Raw genomic sequence first — 19,056 nt, forward strand, 5'->3', positions numbered from 1 at the left:
ATGCCACTTTCATCATTACTGTTAGGAATTCTGTTGTAGAATTTCTCCATCATTTTTCACTTGTCATCTTTTCCCCATTGGTGATGAAGATGAAAAATAGCCCTAAGTGATGACCAGTCACCTCATTTGCCTCTGAAAGACTCACTTCTTTCACAGAGTAAATATGGCATATGTGAATCAGTAAATAAACTCAGTAACTGTAATGTAGTGGACATGGTTTACTATAGGTGTGCTGAAAATATGATTCAGTTTGCTGTGGGGCACACACACACACACACACACATGGGTGCAGGAGACCCTCATGTCAACAGGATATCCTCAAGTCATTCACACCAAGAATGTAAGGCAACATAGAGGTCGATGCCAGGTTCCACAGGGCTCACATGTACACAGTGCACAAGTCTGAATATATTCAGAGCTGTTAGGGCCTCTGCCTTCCTTGTACACATATAGACATACCAAGTCGTCATGGGTTCGATTCCAGTGCACGCTCTTCTGGCACAATAACTCAATCTCCCGTTGACTTGATTTAAGGTCACATTACAAAATGGACAATCAAGGGATATTTTACCCCGATCTTGATAAGAAATTATCATACCAGACAATGTTCGATAACATAAATAGGAAACTAATGAAATAATAACAGTAGGCTACACCAACATTAGTTTCCATTCATAGTGTCGGGTAAATTGCCACACTAGATTTGCTGTGGTTAACAAGTTATTTATATTGTACAGAATGCTTGTCAAATAGATACATTTTCCTTAGTCTGTTAAAAAAGGACTAAGTTGTTCTGATAACAAAATACTTTGGTTGCAAGCAGGACTAAGGCAGAGAAGAAGTGTAAGTGTAAAAAAGGCCACAGCCTGCAGCTACTGCAGAGGTCAAGTACAGCCCAGACGTTGAGGCCTCTCCAGTCACAGCCTGGTGGGACCTGCTGGTAACCAGGCGTTCAGTGTAAAGTAACCAGGCGTTCAGCTTAAAGTAACCAGGCGTTCAGTGTAAAGTAACCAGGCGTTCAGTGTAAAGTAACCAGGCGTTCAGCTTAAAGTAACCAGGCGTTCAGTGTAAAGTAACCAGGCGTTCAGTGTAAAGTTACCAGGCATTCAGTGGAAAGTAACCACACGTTCAGTGTAAAGTAACCAGGCGTTCAGTGTAAAGTAACCAGGCGTTTAGTGTAAAGTAACCAGGCGTTTAGTGTAAAGTAACCAGGCTTTCAGTCTAAATTAACCAGGCGTTCAGTGTAAAGTAACCAGGCGTTCAGTGTAAAGTAACCAGGCTTTCAGTCTAAATTAACCAGGCGTTCAGTGTAAAGTAACCAGGCTTTCAGTCCAAATTAACCAGGCGTTCAGTGTAAAGTAACCAGGCTTTCAGTCTAAATTAACCAGGCGTTCAGTGTAAAGTAACCAGGCTTTCAGTCTAAATTAACCACACGTTCAGTGTAAAGTAACCAGGCGTTCAGTGTAAAGTAACCAGGCTTTCAGTCTAAATTAACCACACGTTCAGTGTAAAGTAACCAGGCGTTCAGTGTAAAGTAACCAGGCGTTCAGTCTAAATTAACCACACGTTCAGTGTAAAGTAACCAGGCGTTCAGTGTAAAGTAACCAGGCGTTCAGTCTAAATTAACCACACGTTCAGTGTAAAGTAACCAGGCGTTCAGTGTAAAGTAACCAGGCTTTCAGTCTAAATTAACCACACGTTCAGTGTAAAGTAACCAGGCGTTTAGTGTAAAGTAACCAGGCGTTTAGTGTAAAGTAACCAGGCTTTCAGTCTAAATTAACCACACGTTCAGTGTAAAGTAACCAGGCGTTTAGTGTAAAGTAACCAGGCGTTCAGTGTAAAGTAACCAGGCTTTCAGTCTAAATTAACCACACGTTCAGTGTAAAGTAACCAGGTGTTCAGTGTAAAGTAACCAGGCGTTCAGTGTAAAGTAACCAGGCGTTTAGTGTAAAGTAACCAGTCGTTCAGTGTAAAGTAACCAGGCTTTCAGTCTAAATTAACCACACGTTCAGTGTAAAGTTACCAGGCGTTCAGTGTAAAGTTACCAGGCGTTCAGTGTAAAGTAACCAGGCGTTCAGTGTAAAGTAACCAGGCGTTCAGTGTAAAGAAACCAGGCGTTCAGTGTCCTGCCCCTCAAGGAGGTCTCCTTCCTTCCCGGTAGGGTCAGGTTTAGAGTCTCCTTCCTTCCCGGTAGGGTCAGGTTTAGAGTCTCCTTCCCGGTAGGGTCAGGTTTAGAGTTTCCTTCCTTCCCGGTAGGGTCAGGTTTAGAGTCTCCTTCCTTCCCGGTAGGGTCAGGTTTAGAGTTGCCTTCCTTCCCGATAGGATCAGGTTTAGAGTCTCCTTCCTTCCCGGTAGGGTCAGGTTCAGAGTTTCCTTCCTTCCCGGTAGGGTCAGGTTTAGAGTCTCCTTCCTTCCCGGTAGGGTCAGGTTTAGAGTTCCCTTCCTTCCCGGTAGGGTCAGGTTTAGAGTTCCCTTCCTTCCCGGTAGGGTCAGGTTAAGAGTCTCCTTCCTTCCCGGTAGGGTCAGGTTTAGAGTTTCCTTCCTTCCTGGTAGGGTCCGGTGTAGAGTCTCCTTCCTTCCCGGTAGGGTCAGGTTTAGAGTTTCCTTCCTTCCCGGTAGGGTCAGGCTTAGAGTCTCCTTCCTTCCCGGTAGGGTCAGGTTTAGAGTCTCCTTCCTTCCCGGTGGGGTCAGGTTTAGAGTTTCCTTCCTTCCCGTAGGGTCAGTTGTAGAGTTCCCTTCCTTCCCGGTAGGGTCAGGTTTAGAGTATCCTTCCTTCCCGGTAGGGTCAGGTCTAGAGTTGCCTTCTTTCCCGGTAGGGTCAGGTTTAGAACTCCCTTGCTTCCCGGTAGAGTTACAGTTCTCAACCTTCCCGGTACGGTTAGAGTTCCCCTCTTTCCCAGTAAGGTCAGAGTTCCCTTCCTTCCTTGTAGGGTCAGAGATCCATTTCCTCCCGACAGGGTCAGAGTGTCCTTCATCCCGGTAGGGTCAGGTTTAAAGTTCCCTGTTTTCCCAGTATGCCAAGTCTGTCCTGACCCTCAAGTAGGTCTAGTGTATCCTGCCCTGCATGGACCGCATACCCCCTCTTTGTTGTGTACAAAGCGTCCTAGCCTGCCAAGCTTAGAGCCCCCTGCCCTGCTAGGCCATAAGTTAGATGCCCCATCTGCAGTTCTGCATTCTACTGCCCTGCCCCCTGCCTAAGTTGTTAGGCCTATCCCACCAGGTTTAGAGCCCCCAGTCTTACAAGGCCCCAAGTTCATTGTACTAGGCTCGCAGTCTCCAGACATAGTCAGCCCACAGCTCCTTAGCCCGCCAGGCATAGATCCTCCTGCCCTGCTAAGCCACAAGTTACCTGTGCTAGGTTCTCAGTCCTCAGCCCTCATCTACCCTCAGTCCCTAGTGCTAGGTCATTGGTCTCCAGCTGCACTAGGTCATTGGGCTCCAGCTGCACTAGGTCAATGGTCTCCAGCTGCAATAGGTCATTGGTCTCCAGCTGCAATAGGTCATTGATCTCCAGCTGCACTAGGTCTGTTGTCTCCAGCTGCACGATGTCTGTTTTCTCCAGCTGCACAAGGTCTGTTGTCTCCAGCTGCATGAGATCTGTTGTGTCCAGCTGCACGAGGTCTGTTGTCTCCAGCTGCACGAGGTCTGTTGTCTCCAGCATTAGTCGTCCCTCAGTCCCTAGCCCAGGTGGGTCAACAGGCTCCCGCTAGGCTCAAAGGTACCAGTTTCTCTAGTAGGCCCAGAGCTCTACTATTCTCCAAGTCCAGCATCAGTTTGGGTCAACAAGCTCCCGCTAGGCTCAAAGGTACCAGTTTCTCTAGTAGGCCCAGAGCTCTACTATTCTCCAAGTCCAGCATCAGTTTCGCTGTCAGGTTCTGAGTCGTTCTGCCTGGCAGGTCCAGCATCAGTTTCCCTGAGATGTCCAGGGTCATTCTCCCTGTCAAGTTCAGAGTCATTATCCCTGTCAGTTTCAGCTTTGTTTCCTCCCTGTCAGTTTCAGCTTCGTTTCCTCCCTGTCAGGTCCAGAGTCATTTTCTCCCTGTCGGGTCCAGAGTCATTTTCTCCCTGTCGGGTCCAGAGTCATTTTCTCCCTGTCGGGTCCAGAGTCATTTTCTCCCTATCGGGTCCAGAATTGGTTTCCCTGTCGGGTCCAGAGTCGGTTTCCCTGTCGGGTCCAGACACGTTCTCCGTGTCAAGCCTAAAGTTATCAGCATTAGGCCCCCAGCCTTCAGCCGTTCTAGTTTTGCGGTCTCCAGCTCTAGTCGGTCCTCAGTCCACTGCTCCGCCAGGCTACAGGTTCTCTGCCCCACTAGGTTTGCAGCATCTGCCCTCAATTGGTCGGCAGCCTCCAGTCTCAGTCGCCAACAGTCAGCTCCCTCAGTGCTACATGCCAAACCACCTGCCCTAGTTCTAGTCCCTGGGTCTCCTGTCCTGCTAGACCCAGAGTTATCTGCTCTTCTAGATGTGCAGTTAGACAGTTCACAGCCCTCAGCCTGTCACTCAGCCTGTTCACAGCCCTCAGCCCTCACCCAGTCACTATACTAGACTATATGTTCCCTGCTTGGCTAGGTTTGCAGCCTCCCACTATACCTAACTTGCAGTACTCAGATTTAGTACGGGGTTCCAAGTCCCCTGCCCTGCTAGGCCCTCCGCTCCCTGACCTGGGGGAACCATCGTTCCCTGACCTGGGGGATCCACCGTTCCCTGACCTGGAGGAACCACCGTTCCCTGACCTGGGGGAACCACCGTTCCCTGACCTTGGGGAACACCGTTCCCTGACCCGGAGGGCCTGCTGTCTCTAGTTCTGGGGGGTGGCTTGCTTCCAGCCTTGGACGACTCTTAGCCCTTCCCACATGGGAGACCACCTGACCTTGTCTCTTGGGCACAGCCGGCCCCTGCCTTCAGATCCCTGATGATCCTCACCCAGGGGTCCCCACATGCTCCACCATGACAGTCATTGCTTTCAGCAGTGGGGAAAGTGTCACCAGCCGCAGCCAGTGAGCTGCCAACGACAGTTGTGGCCGCTATGCCACATTCCTCCGCCGCAGGAGGCGAGCCACCTGCTTCAGCCGTGGCCAGCCTCCAGCATTGCACTCAGCGTCTAAGGATGGGGCCCAGCTGCCCTGCACCAGCCCAGTTAGAGGGCACCCCCCCACCCACGTGGTGTTCCATGGGGTGGCCCAAGACTATCTCTGCGTATCTGTGTACCGCCCTCACGGGGTGGCCCCTGAGCCCTGCCTGTCCTGCCGGGTAAGATTTGGCATGCTAGCAGTAAGCATCCCCTCGAGGCCTGTGGCTTTTCAGAGACTGTTGTCCTTTCAATACTGTGGCCCCCATTAGAGACTGTGCCATTTAGGTTAGAGCCTTTTTGTGGATGTTAATATTTCCATTTAAAAAAGGCCGTCCTGCTCCTCTCCTCTCTACCTAACTTCCCCTCACTATCCCTTCAGTTTACCTTAAGTTAGTTTGGCTGCTCAGCCTACCTCAGTTATCCCTCACCCATCATAGCCCTGCCATTCCCAACCAATCAGAGCGCTTGGAAATGAGCATCTGGACACTGCACCCGCCCATTCAGGTCAGAGCGTTATCGTCGTCTGAAGGGAGAAGACGCCATGTTTCTGAGGACTGTTTTTTATTGTCGACAGGAACACGAATGTCTGAATGTTGTGCCTGTATCTAAATAACCACAACAATAAGATTCCAAATAATTCGGATTACAAAAAATCATATAAACATCCTCAAATGGAAACAGCTGTGTCTGTGTGTGGTGTTGACTATCAGGAGGACAGTGATGGGCCTCAACATCATGTTCTAACCGGACAGCACTATAGCGGGTAAACCAATCAGTGAGGACATACCAGCCAATTGTTTTTACTTTTTCATTCTAGCTACATTTACATTTTACATTGTCCATAATTTCTCCGGATTTAGCATACCGAAGCGAGAAGGCTCACTCTTGCCAAAATCTGTCCAGAATAAGCCAAATGTGTTTCTATGGGTTTAATATGAAGAGCTAAACTTCTTGCCTGCCTTCCTGCCTTTGGGACAACGACTCCCATTGTTATGGTTGCTCCCATGGTTGCATTTAAGATCAGCTGTGCTGGTGAATTTAGCGCATATTGATGATTTAACTAGACACCAGCTGCCGATAATCTAGTGCCATTGATGGTTGCAATAGGCCCCTTGTTATTTTGATTATATTCAAATAGGTTGCATTTTGGCTGAGTTGATGAGCTGATTTGGGCCTTCAGTTGATTAACAGATGTAGTTCTACGGCAGAATGATACATTTAACTCCAGTGTGGATGCTCGCCCATATGTTATAGTTAGGCTATGTATAATTTGCACAGATGGATAGAGTACTGAAAATCTATACTTCAATAAAAGTTCTGTAAATAAGATGCTTATTTTTACTTGAATAAATAACACTCTTAAGAAACGACTCAAATAAAAGTTTTTTTTAAATGCATCCGGTGAGAAAAGTACTATTTTTGGGTATTTTTGTTGTAGACCTTATGTTTGACAGCAAACAAAAAAGAACAACAACTTAATGCAACTGATTTGACATTAATTTATTATTTAAGTCTGCCAGCACCATCTTGCAGATGTCCTCCAGCACAGGTAGTCTCCAATGACAAAAGACATCGAAACAAAGTCCGTAGGCTTTACAGTTTCAATTAAGGTCTTGTTCAAAGTTGCCTTAATATCTTATCAATGTGCTCAATTTCATAAAAATGTAAATGTTACTCGAGCCATTGGAATCATTTTACATTTTCAATAGCATTAATGAAAATAAATTTCAAGTAAATGTGATGGTGAATGCGTACTAAAAATATTTACACCAAGTGATTTTACACTCAAAAATTAATCTGTTTTTAAATTTATTTTACCAGGCAAGAACAAATTCTTATTTTCAATGACAGCCTAGGAACAGTGGGTTAACTGCCTGGGGCAGAACAACAGACCTTGTCAGCTCAGAGATTTGAACTTGCAACCTTTTGGTTACTAGCCCAACGCTCTAACCACTAGGCTACCCTGCCGCCCCATTTGGTGGATGCCAGGAGAACTCTACCTGCCCGAATGGAATGCCGACTGCGAGCCAGGCCTAGTCGTCCAACATCCGTGCCCCCGACCTCACTAATGCTCTTGTGGCTGAATGGAAGCAAGTCCCCGCAGCAATGTTCCAACATCTAGTTGAAAGCCTTCCCAGAAGAGTGGAGGCTGTTATTACAGCAATGTACCAACATCTAGTGGAAAGCCTTCCCAGAAGAGTGGAGGCTGTTATAAAAGCAATGGGGGGGGGGTGGGACCAACCTCATATTAATGCCCATGATTTTAGAATGAGATGTTCGACAAGCAGGTGTCCATATACTTTTGGTCATGAAGTGTATCACACTAAATGGATGATGGACATCCACAAATTAACACATGCCAAATGAAATGGGAAAATAGAGCTATTTGGAAGAGCACACCAGTGGTGGGTTCGGTGTTAAAATGAGAATGTATGAGCAGAAAATAACCCCATACCTACTGTAAAATATGGTGGATGAGAATGTATGAGCAGTAAATAACCCCATACCTACTGTAAAATATGGTTGATGAGAATGTATGAGCAGTAACTAACCCCATACCTACTGTAAAATATGGTGGATGAGAATGTATGAGCAGTAAATAACCCCATACCTACTGTAAAATATGGTGGATGAGAATGTATGAGCAGTAAATAACCCCATACCTACTGTAAAATATGGTGGATGAGAATGTATGAGCAGAAAATAACCCCATACCTACTGTCAAATATGGTGGATCTTTGACATTATGGGGCTATTTTGTTTCCACTGGTCCTGGGAACCCTTGTTAAGGTCTACGGCATCATGAATTTTACCCAGAACCAGGACATTTTAGCCAAAAACCTGGTTGCCTCTTCCAGGAGACTGAAACGTATCCTCAACTGGATCTTCCAGCAAGACAATAACACGGCGCAGACATGAAAATCCACATTTCTGTTTTTTAATTGGCCACAAAATCAACATTTTGAAATGGCCATCTCATTCTCCGGACTTGAAACCCACTGAAAACAAACAAATTGCATTAGTATAAAATTATCTAATTTCCAAATGTTCTTACGCGTACAATATAGCTCAGTATTTGAATTATTTATTTATTTTCATCTTTATCAAGGGTGTCAATAATTTTGGACCCCTCTGTATATCAGATTTTTAGCAGGTCAGTCTCACTAGTCAACAGCTCATTCTTGTTCCTACTATGTTGTTGGATATGAAGTAGGGGGTCTTTGACTTGGATGCTTCATATTTAAACAGGTTTCCTTTTTACACAGCAGTCTTAAGTTTGGTCTCGAGACCATAAGGGTTTAGTCATTTAGACTATTCTCACACAATACCACAGCCAGCAGGTGAGATACAAATGATATCTAAGGATGTGGGGAATATCCAGCTATTGTGAGATTATTGTGTATTGCTATTCATTTTGAGAAAGGAGAATCACCTCTGTTTCATTAGCAAGCATATTTTGTAAGGTCAGGAACAAGGTCCTATGGGGGACCTAAGGGTTTAGCTACATTGTTAATTTAGAGTTAACGTCACACAACAACGTTAGAATAAAATCTCACGATATGGCAGTAATTAAAATGAGTTACAGTAGGCTATATCTTGTCAAACATTTTGTCCTTCATCTCCCTGGTGTATTATAAATATGTCTGACATGCCAAGACTGAGTGCAATCCCTTCTCATTAGGAGTATGAAAGTGTTGGCCTAATCAACGATAAGATGTTCATATGCCATCCCCATTAGCCCCCGTGTATGTATGTGAGCACGTAATCAGAGGGGGCCGGAGACACCGCCAGGCATCCAGACCTGAGTTCAGTCATTTCAAATACTTTAGTTGTGCTTGACTGAGTTTGGCAGATGTAATGGAACCAATGGGAAAAGTCCCAAAAGTGCAAACCCAGCCCACCTGGCACTCAAACACCCTAAAGCAAAAGGGTGTCTCTCCTAGCCAGTGGCTTACTCTGTGGGGAAGGAGGCACCCTCTGTGTCCGCCAAGGATTTGATTGCCACGCATCCATTTTAAAAGGCCGTCATCTGAAGTTGATGTCGATGTTTTTGCAGATACGTAGCTAACCAACTAGGCATGGGGCAAGAGGGTTTGAAACCTGACACTCCAGTTCCGGAAGGCTGTGGGTTCCTCGGAATATCCTCTTCTGCATTCTACATTCTATCTCCTCGGCTCCCCTTCATGCTCTGTCCGAGAATGATTTCACTGCTTGATCACATCAAGCCCTTTTTTTAGTAGACAGCAATGGCGGACGGCAGCTTCCAATCCAAACATACCTGTGTTCAAATAGTATTTGAAATAATTGAACATACTTTCTCTGTGCTTGATTGAGCTTACCTGGCTTTAATCGACCAACATAATACTCCCAAACTGCAAACCCTGCACCAACCTACACTCCAGGCAGGCAAAAGCAAACGCTTAAAGTGTTTGAATGATTTAAAATGGTATTTGAACCCAGGTGTGAATCCAAGCCCTGCCTGGCATCTATAGAGGGATCAATTCCAAGACTGAGACGCTGTCCTCTTCACGGTTGTTAATCAGGGAACGACATCAATGTTCTTCTGGAACATTCATTTTTATTTTAGTAATAACTCATGTTATGTATAGGATATAGCAGGGGCGCAATGTTCATTGGGGACGGGGGGGAGTTATGATCCCCCCCCACACACATTCTGAAATTGCAGTTTTGGTCCCCCCAGTTTTATTTTTTGCACTGTGATACCAAAAATGGCATTGATGTGCTTTAGGACCATGCGGATGTCTCAGAGTGGCCGGACAGGCTGTGTGAAGGCAAAGCTTCTGAAAGATTGGCTGGACCAGCACAGGAGAGTTGAACTGAAGCAGCTGCTGTCAGTGTGTATGTGTTGTGCTCATTCTCCAAGTTGTAAAAGCCAGCAGAGCAGAAACTGGCTACTCTTTAGTTGACTGATGTAGCTGGTAAGGTAACTGCTGTTTAACTTAACAAAAAAAAAACTAAACTGGTGTTTATTCCCAGTGCTGAGCTAGTAGTGTAACTGAGATGTAACTTTAGCTAATGTTTCATCCCCTCTTGACTGAGGTGAATGAATTAGCTAGCTAGTAGCTACCACAACCAGTTCAGCTCCAGCCTGTCTGTCAGATAACGATATGAAGTGGCCATTATTACTATCAAACAGCTGTTGTTTATATCCTTTTTGTCCCGTTTCAGCAGAAGTAAATGAACTTAGCTAGCTTTCGCCAGTTGATGTACCGTTTGAGAGAGAGCTGGCAAAAAGTAGGTATTCTTTTCATTCACATTAGCCCTGAATCAAACGATTAAACCAGAGGCCAAATTAAGCGATAATTCAGATGTTTTTTTTTGTGCATTGTGAGTATTTATTAGAGTCAGTATAGCAATGTAATGTTATTGATTTGTCCGTTATCCTACCTAATTCCCTACTTTTCACACTGACACAGTGTTAAACAGCTCTACAGGCTTCACTGTCATGGTGCACCATCAGTACACAAATCAAATTTTATTGGTGACACACATATTTAGCAGATGCTATTGCGGGTGTAGCGAAATGCTTGTGTTCCTAGCTCCAACAGTGCAGTAATATCTAACAACTCACAATAATACACATAAATCTAAAAGTAAAATAATGGAATTAAGAAATATATAAATATTAGAACAAGCAATGTTGTAGTGGCATTGACTAAAATAGAGTGGAATAGAATACAGTATAAACAGTTGAAGACGGAAGTTTACATACACCTTACACATACACCAAATACATTTAAACTCCTTTTTTCACAATTCCTGACATTTAATCCTAGTAAAAATTCCTTGGTTTAGGTCAGTTAGGGTCACCACTTTATTTTAAGAATGTGAATTGTCAGAATAATAGTAGAGAGATGTCACGCCCTGACCTTAATTATCTTTGTTTTCTTTATTATTTTGGTTTGGTCAGGGTGTGACAAGGGTGGTTGGTTTAGTTCTGTATTGTCTAGATGTTTTTGTCCTGTCTAGGGTTTTTGTATATCTATGGGGCTTTAGTATGTCTAGGTATATGTAGGTCTATGGTGGCCTTAGTTGGTTCCCAATCAGAGACAGCTGTTTATTGTTGACTGATTGGGGATCCTATTTAGGTTGCCTTTTTCCATTTTGGTTGTTGTGGGTTATTGTCTATGTGTAGTTGCACGTCTTTGTTATTTTGTTAGTTTGATTGGTGATCTTTGGGAATTAAAGAAGATGTATTCATATCACGCTTTGGTCTCCTCACTATGACGAACGTGACACGAGAAGGATTTATTTCAGCTTTTATTTCTTTCATCACATTCCCAGTGGGTCAGAAGTTTACATACACTCGATTAGTATTTGGCATATTTAGCATTGCCTTTAAATTGTTTAACTTGGGTCAAACGTTTTGGGTAGCCTTCCACAAGCTTCCCACAATAAGTTGGGTGAATTTTGGCCCATTCCTCCTGACAGAGCTGGTGTAATTGAGTCAGGATTGAAGGCCTCCTTGCTCGCACATGCTTTTTCAGTTCTGCCCACACATTTTCTATAGGTTGAGGTCAGGGCTTAGTGATGGCCTCTTCAATATCTTTACTTTGTTGTCCTTAAGCCATTAACACCCCAGCAGTCCAACAAGATGCCCTCAATCTCATACAAATTATCAAGGAAACCACCAGGTACAGCCCTAAATCCGTAAACATGGGCACCCTCGTAGATATTATCCTGACCAACTTGCCCTCCAAATACACCTCTGCTGTTTTCAATCAGGATCTCAGCGATCACGGCCTCATTGCCTGCATCCGTGATGGGTCCGCGGTCAAACGACTACCCCTCATCACTGTCAAACGCTCCCTAAAACACTTCTGCGAGCAGGCCTTTCTAATCGAACTGGCCCAGGTATCCTGGAAGGATATTGACCTCATCCCGTCAGTCGAGGATGCCTGGTCATTCTTTAAAAGTAATTTCCTCACCATCTTAAATAAGCATGCCCCTTTCAAAAAATCTAGAACTAAGAACAGATATAGGCCTTGGTTCACTCCAGACCTGACTGCCCTTGACCAGCACAAAAACAGACAGCAGACAGAGTTCAGTGTGTAAAATCGGAGGGCCTGTGAGCCGAAACCTCTGGCAGACTCTATGGGGGTACCACAGGGTTCAATTCTCAGGCCGACTCTTTTCTCTGTAAATATCAAAGATGTCGTTCTTGCTGCGGGTGATTCCCTGATCCACCTCTACGCAGACGACACCATTCTGTATACTTCTGGCCCTTCTTTGGACACTGTGTTAACTAACCTCCAAACGAGCTTCAATGCCATGCAACACTCCTTCTGTGGCCTCCAACATCTCTTAAATGCTAGCAAAACCAAATGCATGCTTTTCAACCGTTCGCTGCCTGCATCTGCCCACCCGACTAGCATCACTACTCTGGACGGTTCTGACCTAGAATACGTGGACAACAAATACCTAGGTGTCTGGCTAGACTGTAAACTCTCCTTCCAGACTCATATCAAACATCTCCAATCCAAAATCAAATCTAGAATCGGCTTTCTATTTTGCAACAAAGCCTCCTTCACTCACGCCGCCAAACTTATTGACTATCCTACCAATCCTCGACTTCGGCGATGTCATCTACAAAATAGCTTCCAACACTCTACTCAGCAAACTGGATGCAGTTTATCACAGTGCCATCCGTTTTGTTATCAAAGCGCCTTATACCACCCACCACTGCGACCTGTATGCTCTAGTCGGCTGGCCCTCGCTACATATTCGTTGCCAGACCCACTGGCTCCAGGTCATCTACAAGTCTATGCTAGGTAAAGCTCCGCCTTATCTCAGCTCACTGGTCACAATAACAACACCCACCCGCAGCACGTGCTCCAGCAGGTATTTCTCACTGGTCATCCCCAAAGCCAACACCTCCTTTGGCCGCCTTTCCTTCCAGTTCTCTGCTGCCAGTGACTGGAACGAATTGCAAAAATCGCTGAAGCTGGAGACTTACATTTCCCTCACTAACTTTAAACATCAGCTATCTGAGCAGCTAACCGATCGCTGCAGCTGTACATAGTCCATCTGTAAATAGCCCACCCAATCTACCTACCTCATCCTCATATTGTTTTTATTTACTTTGCTGCTCTTTTGCACACCAGTAACACTACTTACACACCATCATCTGCTCATCATCATCTGCATATATATCACTCCAGTGTTAATCTGCTAAATTGTAATTACTTTGCTACTATGGCCTATTTATTGCCATACCTCCTCATGCCATTTGCACACACTGTATATAGGCTTTCTTTTTTCTTCTATTGTGTTGACTGTACGCTTGTTTATTCCATGTAACTCTGTGTTGTTGTTTCTGTCGCACTGCTTTGCTTTATCTTGGCCAGGTTGCAGTTGTTAATGAGAACTTGTTCTCAACTAGCCTACCTGGTTAAATAAAGGTGAAATAAAAATGTTTAAAAATTAAAAAATCCTGACGGGTTGCATCACTGCCTGGTATGGCAACTGCTCGGCCTTCGACCGAAAGGCACGACAGAGGGTAGTGCGTACGGCCTAGTACATCACCGAGGCCAAGCTACCTGCCATCCAGGACGTAAATACCAGGCAGTGGCAGAAGAAGGCAATACAAATGTTTAAAAATTCCAGCCACCCTAGTCATGGACGGTTCTATCTGCTACCGCACGGCAAGCGGTGCCGGAGCATCAAGCCTAGGTCCAAGAGGCTTCTAAACAGCTTCTACCCCCAAGCCATAAGACTCCTGATCAGCTAATCAAATGGCCACCCAGAAAATGTGCAAGCGGTGCAGTTGCCGTACCAGGCGGTGATACAGTCCGACAGGATGTTCTTAATTGTGTATCTGTGAAAGTTTGTGAGTGTCTATGGGCCAAGACAAATTTCTTCAGCCTCCTGAGGTAGAAGAGGTGCTGTTGCACCTTCTTCACCCCACTGTCTGTGTGGGTGGACCATTTCAGATCGTAAGCGATGTGTACGCCAAGGAACTTGAAGCTTTCTACCTTCTCCCCTGTCAATGTGGATAGGGGCATGCTCCCTCTGCTTTTTCCTGAAGTCCACCATCAGCTCCTTCGTTTTGTTGACATTGAGGGAGAGGTTATTTTCCTGGCACCAATCCCCCAGGACCCTCACCTCTTCTCTGTAGGCTGTCTCGTCATTGTTGGTAGTCCGGCCTACTATAGTTGTGTCATCTGCAAACTTTATGATTTAGTTGGAGGTGTGTGTGGCCACGCAGTCATGGGTGAACAGGGATTACAGGAGGGGGCTGAGCACACACCCTTGCGGGGCCCCTGTGTTGTGGATCAGTAAATTGGCGGTGTTGTTTCCTACCTTCACCACTTTGGGGTTGCCCATCAGGAAGTCCAGCACCCAGTTGCACATTACAGGGTTCAGACCTAGTTACCTGAGCTTGATGATGAGCTTGGAGGGTACTATGTTGTTGAAGGCTGAGCAATAGTCCATGAACAGCATTCTTACATTCCTCTTGTCCAGATGGAATAGGGCAGTGTGATGGCGATTGCATCGTCTGTGGATCTATTGGGGCGGTAAACAAATTTACTTCTGTTTTCAAACCTTTCCCGTGTGAGTAAAAACAAATAAAAAAGTTGAGGGACATTTTTGTGGGGAGAGAGGCTGAAATTTGATATAGAGGATGTCTTAATAAAACACAGTTTTCAGTGTTGTTAGATTTGTTAGGCTATTGGCTAAAGGTACAGCACAATATTGATTATTGAATTACCTTTGATCTAGTTTTATCGATCACTTTCCTAGCTTGATGACGGGGGGCAGTTTTGCGTACCCACCCACTTATTAAACCAAAATTGCACCCCTTGTATATAGTTCAGTTTTTAAGAAACTGAAAACGTATAATGTCGTAAAGGACATTTTGATTGTGTCACTTTAATTAACTTTTATGGATCATGATCTGCGAGCTAGCCCATCTCATCTGGATGGTTCAGTAATGTACTATAAATACTTGACCTAAAGTAACTATGGTTGGCGGGATGTACTTTATTCCACTATGTGGCTGATGTGACTCCAGATTAACTGTATCGTTAGTAAGCCACAGAAGAATTTACAGAGCATTCGGAAAGTATTCAGCCACCTCAACTTTTTCCACATTTTGTTATGTTACAGCCTTATTCTGAAATGGATTAAATATTTTTTATTCCTCATCAATCTACACACAATACCTCATAATGACAAAACGAAAACAGGTTTTTAGAGATATTTGCAAATGAATTAAATAAAAAACAGAAATACCTTATTTACTTAAGTATTCAGACCCTTTGCTATGAGACTTGAAATTGAGCTCAGGTGCATCCTGTTTCCATTGATCATCCTTAAGATATTTCTACAACTTGATTGGAGTCTACTTGTGGTAAAGGCACATTTGGAAAGGCACACACCTGTTTATATAACCCAATCGAACATGTAAGGGCCTCCCAAGTGGTGCAGCGGTCTAAGGCACTGCAGTGCTAGAGGTGTAACTACACACCCGGGTTCGATCCCGGGCTGTATCACAACCGGCCATGATCGAGAGTCCCATAGGGCGGCGCACAATTGGCCCAGTTAGGGGAGGGTTTGGCCGGGGTAGGCTGTCATTGTAAATAAGAATGTGTTCTTAAATGACTTGCCTAATTAAATAAAGGTTAAATATAAGGTTTAGTTGACAGTGCATGTCAGAGCAAAGACCACGCCATGAGGTCGGAGGAATTGTCCGTAGAGCTCCGAGACTTTTTGTGTTGAGGAACAGATCTGGGGAATAGTACCAAAACATGTCTGCAGCATTGAAGGTCCCCAAGAACACAGTGGCCTCCATCATTCTTAAATGGAAGAAGTTTGGAAGCACCCAGAGTGAGCTGGCCGCCAGGCCAAACTGAGCAATCGGGCAAGAAGGGCCTTGGTCAGGGAGGTGACCAAGAAGCCGATGGTCACTGTGACAGAGTTCCTCTGTGGAGATGGGAGAACCTTCCTTCCATCTCTGCAGCACTCTACCAATCAGGCCTTTTTGGTAAAGTGGCCAGACGGAAGCCACTCCTCAGTAAAAGGCACATAACAGCCGGCTTGGAGTTTGCCAAAAGGCACCTAAAGGACTCTCAGACCATGAGAAACAAGATTCTCTGGTCTGATGAAACCAAGATTGATCTATCTGGCCTGAATGCCAAGCGTCACGTCTGGGGGAAACCTGGCACCATCCCTACGGTGAAGCATGGCGGTGACAGCATCATGCTGTGGAGATGTTTTTCAGCCGCATGGACTTGGAGACTAGTCAGGATCGAGAGAAAGATGAATGGAGCAAAGGAAATAGAGATACTTAATGAAAACCTGCTCCAGAGCACTCAGGACCTGAGACTGGGGCAAAGGTTCACCTTCCAACAGGACATCGACGCTAAGGTCAGCCAATACAACGCAGTAATGGCTTCGGGACAAGTCTCTGAATGTCCTTGAGTAGCCCAACCAGTGCATTGACTGAAACCCAATCGAACATCTCTAGAGAGACCTGAAAATAGCTGTGCAGCGAGTGCGGCGCTCCCCATCCAACTTGACAGAGCTTGAGAGGATCTGTAGAGAAAAATGAGAGAAACTCCACAGATACATGTGTGCCAAGCTTGTAAGTGTCTTACCCAAGAAGACTCGAGGCTGTAATCGCTGCCAAAGGTGTTTCAACAAAGTACTGAGGAAAGGGTCTGAATTCTTATGTAAATGTGATATTTCAGTTTTTATTTGTAATACATTTGCAATTAAAAAAATGTATTGACTTTTTGCTTTGTCATTATGGGGTATTGTTTGTAGATTTTATTTTATAAATTTTGGAATAAGGCTGGTTTTTTTTTGGGGGGGGGGGGGTCTAGGGGTCCGAATACTTTCCGAATGCACTGTATACTGAATAGACAATATTGTTCTTGTATAGCACCGACATTTACTTTGTGCTCGACTGTACTCTACATTCCCTTATTCTAAACAATTTTAAATAGAAGATACAATCCCAAACCTACCACCACGGGTGTCACAAGCTGGCCTGTGTAATGAATGTGGTCAAGGGTTAACATCCAGGTCACGATTGACCTTTTATAATATTGCCCCAGTCTGAGTAGCACCTGTGCCTGTTGCTTCCACCATGTTGCTTCAATTATTTATATATGTCTAGTTTCTCCACGTGCAAACAGTGGGTTAATTGCACACTTTTTTGTAAGTGTACTGTTGTCTGGCAACACTATTTCTTGCCGTGCATGCTGTCTGCATAGTAACACCACCTATACATGCATGTACTGTCATGTATATTACATGACATCAGTTACCATACTTTTATCTTAGAATATCGGGCACAGAAAGTCTTATGGAATCTCACCGAAAGATCTCATGGTGTGTGTGTGTGTGTGTGTGTGTGTGTGTGTGTGTGTGTGTGTGTGTGTGTGTGTGTGTGTGTGTGTGTGTGTGTGTGTGTGTGTGTGTGTGTGTGTGTGTGTGTGTGTGTATGTGTATGTATGTGTGTGTGTGTGTGTGTGTGTGTGTGTATGTGTGTGTGTGTGTGAGAGAGAGAGCGAGAGATACATTTTCCAGAGCAGTAGGTGTAACTGAAACCAGCTCAGGAGGCAAACCACTGCTAGGGAACTTTAGAAACACCTATAAATAAACAGACACACATTCTAGTGGCTTTTATGGAGCTATGAGCTCATGGCACCAGGCTTCTTCTGATCCTCTAGGATGTATCTATAGTCTGGATCCTAACAGAATTGTTCCGTTTCTCTTCGTCGTGAAGCAATTTAGTTTGGGTCCATACTATAATGTTCATGGTTGTAAACTCTAAACAAAACCAAATGACAAGTAGCCTAATTCATAGGCTATAACTTTGTGATAAGCGTTTGACCAGGTGCCATACAAGTAAATACCTGGAAATATATGTTTCCAACCCTGGGTTTAGTGTTCCTAGAAGAGGTAGATCATGTTACAAATAAAATGAATAACATCAACCAATCAATCATTTAGAGTGGTGCAAGTTACATACAACGCAGGGGTGCGTGCGTGTGTCAAAGTCTCTTTATCTGCTGTTGGCTCAGGACCCCTGATAACAACCACCTCTTCCCTGACACCTGGCAGGCCATTACATACCATTACCAAATGAACACTGTGAGAGCAGCAGTGTCTGATGAACAGGAAGGCCTCACACCGCAAGAGATAATGAACGTAAGAGATAAATGAAGATAATGATGATGATGGTATGAGAATTCTAACGTTACCCTTCTTTGTCTGTAGTAATTGACCTTATCTCTTTAGCCTCATTGACACTTGACACTATCCTCTTGGATCTCTGACAGTTTCAAGTAGGCCTATCTCACTGGCTGGCCACGAGGCTCATTTTTATAGTGTGGTTGAGAATTGACCACAACTACAGCAAATAACTCAATGAAAGTATGTTTTGGGAAAGGGAATCATCGCTTTAGGTCTGCCCAACAGTAGAAATATATATTGTGAAGGCATACTATTCTGCAACAATGGTCGTCTTGGGTGGACAACCTCCCCAGGACTAATTCAACCATTAAAAATAAAAAAACAAGCACACATAAAACTTGAAAATAACATAGATGTACATGAATTGAGGATAACTCACAAAGTCTGGGACTTATTTCCATTGTGGTCCTCCTATCAAATTACTACTGCCAGATAATCAGTCATTTGTTGTCACCACAAGGCATGTTTTACATGAGATAACACCTTCTTTAAAAAAAAAAAAAAGCAGAAATAATGAATTGTGAACAACCATAAATAATATTGGAATTTAACAGAATGCCTTTCTTCACATATCAGTTAAGAAAAAGTTAGTGCGCTCATGCAGGAGGATTTTCGGTCCGGTGCTCGATATATTTTTAATGAGGCTATCAATACATTTGTATACATTAACAACAATTAGACACTTGTTGTTTATATGTAACATACTGATTGGTATACTTGTGATACATGTGATACAGTGTAGCCGTTCGTCCTAAGAA

Source organism: Oncorhynchus clarkii, chromosome 2 (genome assembly GCF_045791955.1).
Source record: "Oncorhynchus clarkii lewisi isolate Uvic-CL-2024 chromosome 2, UVic_Ocla_1.0, whole genome shotgun sequence".
Classification (NCBI taxonomy): domain Eukaryota; kingdom Metazoa; phylum Chordata; class Actinopteri; order Salmoniformes; family Salmonidae; genus Oncorhynchus; species Oncorhynchus clarkii.